The following is a 10,047-nucleotide window of genomic DNA, read 5'->3' on the forward strand; positions in this document are numbered from 1 at the left end:
TCAATACGGTCATAATGTCAGGGCCCTAATCCAATAGGACTGGTGTCCTTAGAGCAGGAGGAAGGACACCAGGTCTGTCCTGCCCACCCCACCCCCACTCCAGGATGTGCAGAGGGAAAAGGCAGGTGACAACACCCAGGAGGTGGTGGTCTGCAAGCCGAGGAGGGGGCCTCAGGAGAACCCAGCCCTGGCACCTTGACCTTGGACGTGCAGCTCCGGGAACCGTGAGGAAGGGCACTTCTGCTGCTTGAGCCCCCGGAACCCCGACTGTGGCATTCCGTAACGGCAGCTCCCGCTGACCGACCTGGGGCCCCTCCCCACCTGGGAAGCAAGGTCTAGTTTTAAACCTGCCGGAGGGAGGCCCACGCTGGTCAGTGCAAACGCTGGAACCAGGGCTGGGTGGATGGAGAACGGCCAGGTGGGCGTAACTGAACCTGGGCCCCACACTGGCAGAATCAAGGGTCGTTACAACCAGGAGTAGGGGTCTGAGATCTGGCCCGTTCCCTTTGGATGGTGGGAACAAGGCCCAGTGTCTGTCTCCTTCCAGCGAGCCCCCTGGCCTGGGTCTCCTCCTCTCTTGGAAACAACCCTCCCCTTCCGGGACAGCACACCCATACCCCCTCCCCACCCCCCACCCCACCCTATCCCCCCACCCCCCACCCCCCCACACACGCACACAGTTGTCTATCCCAGAGCCCAACAACGGGGGAAAGTCCCAGGCTCCTCCCAGACCCTGACTGCCTCCTCCCAGCGACCATCAGAAAGAGGAAGCACAGGGAACCCCCTCCAGACAGCACCCCTCGAAGTGAGCATCACTCACAAGGCAAATGGCACACGACAGACTCCAGCAACCGCGCCCACTGAGCTACGTCCGCCCTCCCTCCGCGGGCCGCCACTCCCGGCTCCCACCCCGTGTCCCTCCCCCATTCTGTCGGGTCCTTGGGACCTGGCCTTGGGGGTGCAGTTGGGGCCACTGCCCCACCGAGCTCTGTCTCATCACCAGCAGAGGTCCAAGGAGGAATCAGTGCACCCGAGGTCGGGAAGTGACCTCCAGGCCCAGACAGGAGGCCCAGAAGGGGACAGTGGGCTGCTGGCCTTCCTAGCCAGGTCCTGGTTTTGCTGACCATCGACCAGGAGGCTTGCCGTCCATCCACGAGAGGCTCCATCCCAGGACTTGGGAAGATTGAGGTCTTGGGAGAATTGTCCAGGGTCCCGGAAAACCACCAAAGGCTGCTCCCTGCGGCACTGTGGCCAGTCACGCGGGTTCCAAAGACAGACCAGACCGAGGCCTGGAGCAGCGGAGCCACCTGGGAGAGGCACAGCGAGTCAGGACAAGGGCACAGCCTCCATCCCTAGCCCCCCACATCCTCCCAACCTAACCCCACAGCTGAGGGGGGAGGCCTTCAGAGGGCCCGTGTCTCCTCCTGTGCCCCCAACACCTAGGCAGGGTGGGGGTGAGGGCTCAGGACACGACTAACTTTCAGAAGAAACAGGACTAGAAAACGATGAAAACCATGGATGGCCCACTTCAACAGGGCTAACTCAGAGGGTATAAAAGCTCTGGTACCCCCAAGCCAGCCCCGTGGGTACCATGGAAGGCGGCGCAAGGGTTCCGGTGGGCAAAAGGGCCTTCAGAATCCTTGGGGGGCATGGATTCCTTTTACAGCATTCCCACCAAGGAGACCTCTTCATCACCCTCCCAAAATACTCACCACACACGCATGCATACCTCCCAAGACGGGGAGCTCACTCCCTTGCTGAGACTGTGATAAGGCACATTCTGACGGATGATCTGAGGACAGAACCACGTCTCCCATGTTCACCTCTGGATCCTCAGGCTGGGAGAAGGGCTTGGTCCGTGTTCATGCTGAACGAAGGAAGGTGCTGAAATCGCTGCCCCCAACCCACCCTGACCCCCACCAAGACCACACAGAACAAGCCTCCAACCACCTGGCTCCCAGGCCTTCTTCTCGCGAGCTCAAGTGTCCGGCCAAGCCCACACCTGGGGAGGGTGCTGGGTGAGGGAACAATCTCCACACCACGAAATGAGTTCAGTGGGCCCTCCCTACCCAACGCCTACCCAGGCTTACCTGGCAGCGTCCACGCAACACGTCGGCAGCCCGGGCCCAGCTCCCGGCTCCCGCATAGACCCCCACGGGCCCATCCTGGAAGACAAAAGAACCAACCACACTGCAGGAGAAAACCGCAGCCAGGCCCCTCCCCAGCCCCAGGCCTGGGCAGGATTCTCTGCTAACAAGAAGAGGGTTAACAGAGAGGCTGATCCCAAGCACACCACCCGCCACCTCCCTCCCTGCTCCATGGAATGTCCTCCACCCACCTCCCTGGTCCCCCCAATAGCAGCAGGGGACCCAGGAAGAGCTGAACAGAGTCAGGGGTCGGAGCTCTGGTCCCAGCTCTGCCATGCTGTCGCCCGGAGAGTCTGTCCGTCCTTCTGGGCCATGGATCCTCCCAGCCCGGACAGTCACCCAGGGTCACAGTAGTAACCCCCAGTTTGAGGCAGTGGGTGGGAAAGGACAGGGCCCTGTGCTCAGCCACAGTTACTTTTCTGCTCCCCTCAAATGCCCACTAATTCTGACCCGAACCATCTCGCAGGTTTGGCTTTTGGTGGCAGCTAAGCTGCCTTCACGACTGGCAGACCTGGGCCAGGAGAGTCGGTGGCGCTCCAAGCATATTTTCAGAGCGTGCTGTCAGCACCCAGGACTTGGGGCAAGAGACCAGGACTTGGGCAGGGGTACTTGGCCCCTGGCACTGAGAGAATGTGCCCTCCAGGCCTGGTGCTCAGATCCCCGATCAAGGAGCCCTGGCCGAGGTGTACAGAGGTGACGACCCAGGGCCGGGAAGAGTCGGGCCAGTCCGAATCCCCCGGAGAGCGGCTCCACCAGCCCTCAGGATGAGGCCACTCAACTCGGCTCCTCTGAAGTCCCCGATGGTGGAGTCTATAAAATACCAGCCTTCACGCCAAAAGGGGAGCGTGAAAATCACCCTTTGTGGGGCCCCCGAAAGTGGGGACAGGCGCCTTCTTTGCGGCATCGAGGTAGAGAAGTGAATGAGCTACATTCCCAATGTCCCCTCCCACCGGGGACTCCGGGATGTGACACTTTCCGCACAGACGAGGAAACATCGGCGGCGAGCTGGTAAGTTTGAATACTTATCTGCAAGGCTGCTTCCCCATGTGGTCATGACTGTCCCGAGGCACTCAGATCCCCTCCTCACACTTCTGTCCCAGGATCTGCTGTGGTCTGGAAAGAGACCCTCAGAGGAGCATTGTGTGACCACAAAGACCCTTTCTCCTGGCCCCTCTGTGCCCAGGGTCCCGATGTCAATAAGGCAATGAAGCTTTCAAGGGCAACGTCAGCTCCTAGCTCGAGCTGACAGCTGTGTAGGATGGCAGAGAGGAAGGCTTTGAGGTCAGACCAACATGGATGAGACTACATGTTCCCCAACCCCAGGTGTCCAGTAGGTGACTCAGAGTTCATTCCCAGGCTAAGCCAGCGCCCGGCTCGCAGTAAGTGTCCCAGAAATTACTTTCACCAGCTAATGATTCCAACTTTGAGTAAGTCTTTGTGGAATACTGATGTCCAGAAATATGGGCCCTATTTTTCCTGTGGTGTATACACCCAGTTAGGAAGCCCCGATCTCATTCAAACCCCGTCTTGGTGATTGGATAAGCCAACCGTAGGACACTCATCTAATGAAATCTCCTCAGCAGTAACAAGGGACAAACTGTTGGTTCGTTACTGTACTACAGTATGCGTGAACCTCGCAAATACTACACGGAGTAAATGGAGCCAGGTGCAAGGGGCCCCACGCTGGACGATCCCATTTCTGTGAAATGTCCAGAGAAGGCAAACCTGTGGAGACAGAAGGGAGATCAGTGATTGCCTGGGATCCGGGTGGGGTGGACATTAACAGTGGTTGGGTAGGAGGGTTCTTCCTCTGGCAAAGGAAACGCGCTAACCCTGATCTCTGGTGCTGGGCGCCTGAAGTGGTAAATTCACTAAACATCACGCCGTTGTGCCCTTGAGGTGCGTGAGTTAGATGATATTGAAATGGCACCTCCATGGAGTTACACTAAAAAGAATAGAACCACTGAATGCGTGCAAAAGCAAACACAAACCTCAAAAACATTATGCTGAGCCAAAAAAAAACCCAAACACGAAAGTTTCCATATTAGTGGCACTTTCGAATTAACAATCTTATCTATAGGCATAGAAAGCCGATCAGTGGTTTCCTGTGATTGGGGCTGGGAGGGGACTGACGGGGACGTTTTAGGGTGATAAAATGTTTCAGATCTTGCTTGCCATGGTGGTTACATAAGCGTGTGCATTTATGAAAACATTGAAATGTAGGCTGTAAATGGGTGCGTTTCATTGTGTGTAAACTATGCCTCGATAAAGTTATTTTTTCAAAACTCGTGTAGAGGTGATGACAGAGGACAAAAACCAAGAAGGGCTGAATGAAAGGCTCCCCAGAGACCTGGTGGGGGGGCCCCGGGGCCCCAGCATCTCAGCACCTACGAGACCACATGACCCACCCCCCCTACTCCAAGCCAATGTCAGGTGCCCCATCCAGAAAGCTTTGATTAAGAGACTGGACCCCAGAGATCCTAGAGGTCCCTCTTACCTCTGAGAGTCAGGTCTCAGCACACACGGATTTCCTGGTGGCCCTGAGGACACAGCCTGATGTTGGTCTCTGCTGCCCCGTGGGCGCACAGAGGACAGGAGAGGTCATCTTGGCTACTCCGTTGATGCTGTGAAGGTCATGGTGGCCTAATGAACGCGTCTGGAACTGCATGATGGGCAGGGAGACGCCTCCACCTGTCATCAGGAGAGAGAGAGAAGGGTCGGGGAATAAATAGTTACCCACGGGCACGCTGGAGAATAGGCACCAGGGTCCTGTCTGAAATCACAGCCTGCACCAAAAACCAAAAACCAGTCTCTTCGGATGCAGATCAGAAGCCAGACAAGAACCTGGGAGGTATCTGGGTCGGGCCAGTGCCAATCAAACATCCTAACACTGGGAAGGGCAGGGGCTTCGCCGCATAGATCCCTGTCCTGCTCTGTCCCTGCAAGGGCATCACCCCTCTGGGCCTGGTTCCTTATCTGCAGCCTGGAAACAGTGCCTGCCTCCCGGGGCTGTTGTGAGGATTAAGTGATACGACGAACGTTCCCTATCTGCTCACCTTCTGTTACTACTACCCTCGTCCACTCTGCTCATTACCACCACCCATGGCTACTCACTCCCCCGAGCTCCGCGCGCCGTCCCTGGGCACGAGGGAGCAGCTGCCAGGAAAACATGCAGCTGGTGCGTTTTCGGTCCCTCTGGGTTTGGGGTGTTTTCCTGACGCCCAGAGAGCAGAGGCACAGGGGAACAGTTGGCCTACATTGCCTCGGATGAGTGAGTGCCGAGAAGGAGGCACACTCCTGGGCAGAACACGCGGTGCGGGCCACGCGGGGGACAGAGGATTCGCACAGGAGCCCAGCCCACTGTCCCTGGACCGAGTCAAACTACGTGCGCAAACAAGGAGCTTCGGGGTTCAAATCTCCCTCACACAAGGGAACCTCCGAGCTCTGGGGCAGGAAAGAAAAGAGAACGCAAGAAGGAGGGGAAGGAAGGTAAGCTAACATTGCCTGAGGACAGACACTAATTGGGGGCACCTTTATCGACCTGACAAAACAAGAGTTGGGTTTTAGCCCTGGCAGGGTGGCTCGGTTGGTTGGAGTGTCATCCACACGAGAAAAAGTCAAGGGTTCGATTCCCGGTCAGGGCACATACCTAGGATTGGGGTTTGTGATTCCCTGTGGGGTGTGTACAGGAGGCAACCTCTCGATGCTTCTCACATCGATGTTTCTCTCTCTCTCCCTTCCTCTCTCTCTCCCTTCCTCTCTCTAAAATCAATAAACATATCCTCGAGGGAGGGGAAAAAAGAGTTGGGTTTTATCGTCCCCATTCTACAGATGAGGAAACTGAGGCACAGGGTAAAGTGACTTGCTCCAGGATCACCCAGAGAGAAAATGGTGCAAATGGATTCTAAACAGGCCTGTGGAACCCCAAAGGGGCAGAAGACTTCTGTTCAAATGTGGGGGGTGGGGATGAACGAGAAAAGACCCGAGGAAGGTATGTGTAAATGCCAGCACTGTGGTCGTCAGCATTGCTATGGCTGTAAAGAAACTGGACCCCGATGGTTAACCATCTCGGATCCGTTTACTAGCTGCTGTGGTCTTGAGGCAATGAGGTTCACTTTCAGGAGAGGCGGTATCGCGGTGTAGTAGTTACAAACACACGTTTCAGATCCAAGTTCAAATCCTGACTCTACAATGAACTTGCTGTGTGACCCTGAGTTAGTCACTTCACCTCTCTGAGCCTCAGTTTCTCATCTGTAATGCCCAACCCCCAGCCTTATCCTGGGGTCTCCGCGAGGCAGCGTCCAGCAGGAACCTTGGTAAATGGTTACTAAATGGTGACTAGAGTTGGTTACCATTGGCGACCTACTCCACACCTGCAGCACACAATAGTTCAGCCCCGCCCGCCCTCTCATGACTCATTCAGTAGCCTTCAGAGGGGCCCACCTGGCACCACAAGGGAGGAGACACCTGCTTCATCTGATCCAATCAGCCAACAGGAGGATAGGGAGACAGATGTCACCCTCAGCCGCCCTGTGCCCCTGGCCCTGAGTATCTGGAGCTATTGTCCCGGAGGTCCAGCTGACAGATGAGGCAGGCTGCAGACAAGAAGACGGGGCTCCTAGGAACAAAGGACCCTGCTATAAGTAATTCACCAGCCCATTGAACTTGCACAATGGACCCAGTGCTCCAGAAACACTGCCACTCAAACAGCCCGAGGATCACCCCGAAAAACCAACAGCCCAATACAAACAAAAGCAAAAATAATTAAGTACCTACACAAGACTCGGGGGCCATAAGTGAACTCAGCCTCTACACAGTGATGCATTACAGCAGCAACGTCCTTATTGAGCACCTACTGTGTGTCAGGCATTTTACACACACTGGTTCACAGCCTCACACCAGCCTTTTAAAGCAGGGACCCCGGTTCCCGCTTTACAGGTGAGGAGACTGAGGCTAAGAGGAGGGAAATCCCTTCCTTACTGAAGCCAGCACAGAGAGTGGGTGGAGGGGAGAGTGCAGCCCCCAATCCTTCCCCTTCCCACCACAGCACTGCCTCAGCGAGTGATCGATCCAAAGAGCAGAATCCTGCCCTGGGTGGAAGCATGGATGAGGTCCAGAGAAAGAAACTTTAAAATAAAGGGGGAAAAGGAAGCAACTCCAAGGTCCCACAACAGGGACCAAGCAGAGCGAGCATGCCCGTGGACTTCAGGCAACACCAACCCTCTCACAACGATCCCTGCAAAGGGTGGAAAACACGGGGCAGCTCATCCGATGTAACTCTTTAAAAGCAGGGTACTTGCAGCGCGATTTCCACTAGTATCTTCAGAAACAGAAACAGATGCCAGAAGAAAAGACATGAAAATGGTCGATACAGAAGTTATTCTTGGGTAATGAAACTATGGAGTTGTTTTCCTTCCCAGCCCCACCCCCCAAATCATCTACAATCATCATGCATTTTATTAAATGTATGAAATTAGTAAAGGTCACCAAAAATGATAAAGTTGTCCTTTTTGAAGGAGGCATAGAGACTGATCCTTCTAAGGCTGGTGGTAAGGAGTTCGGTGAAGCCTCCAGCTCTCTTCCCCCATTAGAACGCGGAGCGAGAGGTCAAAAATACAGGAATAATGATGTAGGGTAGATTTCAGAATCTTCCTCAGTGGCAACGGTCATTAAATTATAAAACAAGCGGGCCTTGGGGGCATCGGGATGTTACCCTTAAAATTCTTTCAACCGGAACTGAACTGAACTGGGGTCTGGGCCGGGTTCAGTGCCGCTCAAAGCTTGCTGCTGGCAACGTGTCTCCGAGGACACCATTTTGCCCAGATTGCTACATGGTTCTGGGCAGGGGTGAGGGGACAGTTCAGGGGGCTGTTCTCTCATCTGATGGTCCGACCACCTGCAGGAGGAGAGGGAGGCGGGGGTCTCAGTACAACACACAGATGCCCAGCCCCACCCAATCCTGCTGACTCATCCCCTGGCCACGTGGCCGGGACGTCTGCGTATCTGAAGCACCGCCCCTGGAGTCTGAGCCCACTGTCCTCAGGTTTCCCTGTCGGTCAAGTGGAATTACTCATCCCTAGCCCCCAGCCCCCAGCCCCCACCCCGGGCCGGGCGACCGCGGAGCCCCCAGGCGCTCCCAAATGGGAATGTGCTTTGGAAAGTACAGCGCTGCGCCCCAGGGCGCGCTCGGTCTGAGGCTGGCACCCACAAACACAAAGCCGCGTCCCGCACTTGATCTCGCCTTTCTCTCCCCGTCCTCCCCGCACGACTGCCTCCTCCCTCCTTCCCCAGCAGCAGGTGGGGACGTTTTCCCCGCCGCGACACTGCAGTGAGGTGTGCACGCCAGCAGCACCGGCGCCCGGCAGCCACTGGTGGGCTGGAGCCTGGGCTGAGGGGGGATCCAGGCTCCCGGGCCTCCCCCTGCACCGTCTAAGAAGCATGTCTGTAGCTCATGGCCCTCTGCGGGGTTGGGAGGAGAGATCTGCCCCCTCCCCGTCCAATTCCCAGCCTCTCGGGAGAGTGTATTGGAGAGTAGAAGAGGTGGAAAGGGAGCTGGTGGGTTCTGAGGTTTCCTCAGCCCCATTTGGGGATGTAACCTGGGCTTTAGAGTCCAACATATCTGGATTCAAAATCACTGGCTGTGTGACCTTGGACGCGTTCCTCACCCTCTCTGGATCTCAATTCCCTCATCCTTAAAATGGGGTTCTTACCACCTCGCGGGACTATTGTGATAACGCACGCAAAGCCCTGAGCGTGTTGTCGGCATGGCGTAAGCTCTGCAGAAATCGATGTGTTGTTACCGTTATCAATGTCATTATTCTCCCCGAAGGTGGTTTTCTGGCATCCCCACCCCGTTGGAGCCACACACAGGACGCTGGACATCTGGAACTGGAGTCCCAGAAGTGAAGCATTGGCAAGCGCCATTGGGGGATGGATGTCTCAGGATGAGGGAAGGGGGCTCCGGGACCCCGCTCCACCAACCCACCTCTACCCCCAGGTTTGAGACCCTTGGGCTCTGTCCAAGATTTGGCCAGTTAACGGCTAACCTGGTGAGCGGAAAGGGTCCGGGGTCCCCTGATGTCTGTCTGATAGTGGGGGGAGAGGAGGGTCTTTGTTCCCCATCCTCCCTGGACTCGCAGCGCATCCTCCCGTTTTCCTTCCCCGTGCCCCACCCAAGCCGGCGTCTTGGCTGCATTTGACAACTGCAGGCTGGAGGGAGAGGCTCTTCATCCATCAAATCAGGGCACTTCGGGCAGTGTTTGCCGTCCCCTGAACCCCGCCTGGGACCCTGGGACCTACCCTCAGGGAATTAGGCTGCTCCTGGCGCGGGAACAGGGATGCTTGGGAAGGGGTGGCGGTGAGGATGGGGCGGCGGCTTACCTCGGGTCGGCAGTCCTGCGGCGCGAGTGCAGAGGGCTCTTTGTGCCCAGGCTCACAGCGCAGAACTGGGGGAGCCCCTGCAAGCGCCTCCCATCGCAAACTCCTCCCCGCACTCGTCCGCAGCCTCCCTCCCTCTGGTCCCCCGAGCGCAGCCGGCGTCGTCTTTGTAGCTGCTGCAGCGCCCAAGAAATTTTAATGCGGGAGCGTCTGGCAGGCGGAGGCGCCCCACCCCCGGCCCTCGCCTCGGCCTTCCTCCCTCCTCCCCAGCCCCTGACATACCACACCCTACCCTCTATCTCCTCCCGGGGGTCCGGGCCAGGAAGGCAGGGTGCGGCACAGAGTGGGGGGAGCACACCGCCACCCCCACCGCACAAAGGGACGAGCCCAGCGGCGCGCTCAGCCTTCAGCATCCCGGCCCGTGGCGCTGCCATGGCAACGCTCACCCGGCTGGACTGGGCCGCGGAGCGCGCGGAGACCAAGCGGGGCGCGTGCGGTGCACGACCAGACCAGGGACCCCCGA

At 57.1% G+C, this 10,047-nt stretch overlaps 2 long non-coding RNA genes across 2 annotated transcripts; both read right to left on the reverse strand.

Moving 5' to 3' along the window:
• Window positions 1-1,070: 1,070 nt before the first annotated feature.
• On the reverse strand, window positions 1,071-2,156 carry LOC118639748. The gene is made up of 3 exons (XR_004961281.1): window positions 2,091-2,156; window positions 1,730-1,867; window positions 1,071-1,307 (listed from the first exon to the last, which is right to left on the reverse strand). It is a non-coding gene; the product is annotated as an uncharacterized LOC118639748 (long non-coding RNA).
• Window positions 2,157-2,397: 241 nt separating this feature from the next.
• On the reverse strand, window positions 2,398-9,619 carry LOC118640158. The gene is made up of 3 exons (XR_004961335.1): window positions 9,528-9,619; window positions 4,645-4,838; window positions 2,398-3,872 (listed from the first exon to the last, which is right to left on the reverse strand). It is a non-coding gene; the product is annotated as an uncharacterized LOC118640158 (long non-coding RNA).
• Between the last annotated feature and the right edge of the window lie 428 nt (window positions 9,620-10,047).

Source organism: Molossus molossus, unplaced genomic scaffold (genome assembly GCF_014108415.1).
Source record: "Molossus molossus isolate mMolMol1 unplaced genomic scaffold, mMolMol1.p scaffold_m16_p_22, whole genome shotgun sequence".
Classification (NCBI taxonomy): Eukaryota; Metazoa; Chordata; class Mammalia; order Chiroptera; family Molossidae; genus Molossus; species Molossus molossus.